Raw genomic sequence first — 792 nt, forward strand, 5'->3', positions numbered from 1 at the left:
GCAAACACCATTCAGTTCGACATCCACCTTTACATTTACCCTCCCCACGTTGACCACACATAAGCTAACTTGCTGTAGAGATTAAAAACTGAAAAGATTTATTGATCAATGCTGTGTCTGTCTGACTGACTGTGGTTGTATGTGTGTTGTTTTCTTACTGGGACATCAGAAGACTCATTTTAGATGTGCTCTTTCCCTGATTCCCACATTTCCCACCATGCTGTCTGAAAGTGTGCTATGGTCGTAATGACATTTCTTGCCTGCAGATCTTAAGAAGGCGGGATTAGTGTTAACCCACTTACCATATGGCTAAAAGCATGAGCTGACATTTTTTTTTATCCTTCTGTGCGCAGAGCAGAAGATGACCCAGTTTCCTGCTGCTCAGTAAAGGCACAAGGAACCGCTAGAATGGGTGTCAGAACTGCAGGAGCATTCATAATATGCTGTCTTTCAGTACCTCTGGTGCAATTATAATGTCTCTGTGTCAGTACTGTAGAAGCTTGTGTCGGTACTGAACGACCATTGTCTCTGTCTATTGCAGGGGCCCGTTATATATCTGTCAGTACTGTAGAAGCTGTTATGATGTCTGTCTGTACTGCAGGAGCTATTCAAATTAGTCTCTCAGAACTATAGAAGCTGTTATAATGCATCTCTCAGTACTGTAAGAGCTGTTGTAGTGTCTGTGTGTCAGTACTGTAAGAGCTGTTATGTCTGTCGTTCAGAAGTGTTGGTCCAGTTATAATATGTCTGTCGAGAGTAGCTGTTGTAATGTGTCTGTGTTGTAGGACCTGT

General features: G+C 42.6%; 1 protein-coding gene across 2 annotated transcripts in view; it reads left to right on the forward strand.

Annotated features, from left to right (window-relative positions):
- Positions 1–109, forward strand: part of sik2b (salt-inducible kinase 2b) — a 46077-nt gene extending 45968 nt beyond the window's left edge. For both annotated transcript variants that reach the window (XM_042068667.1, XM_042068668.1), the window contains exon 15: positions 1–109. This exon is cut by the window's left edge. The gene's annotated coding sequence lies outside the window, so the exon portion shown is untranslated.
- Positions 110–792: the final 683 nt, after the last annotated feature.

Source organism: Alosa sapidissima, chromosome 17, assembly GCF_018492685.1.
Source record: "Alosa sapidissima isolate fAloSap1 chromosome 17, fAloSap1.pri, whole genome shotgun sequence".
NCBI lineage: Eukaryota > Metazoa > Chordata > Actinopteri > Clupeiformes > Clupeidae > Alosa > Alosa sapidissima.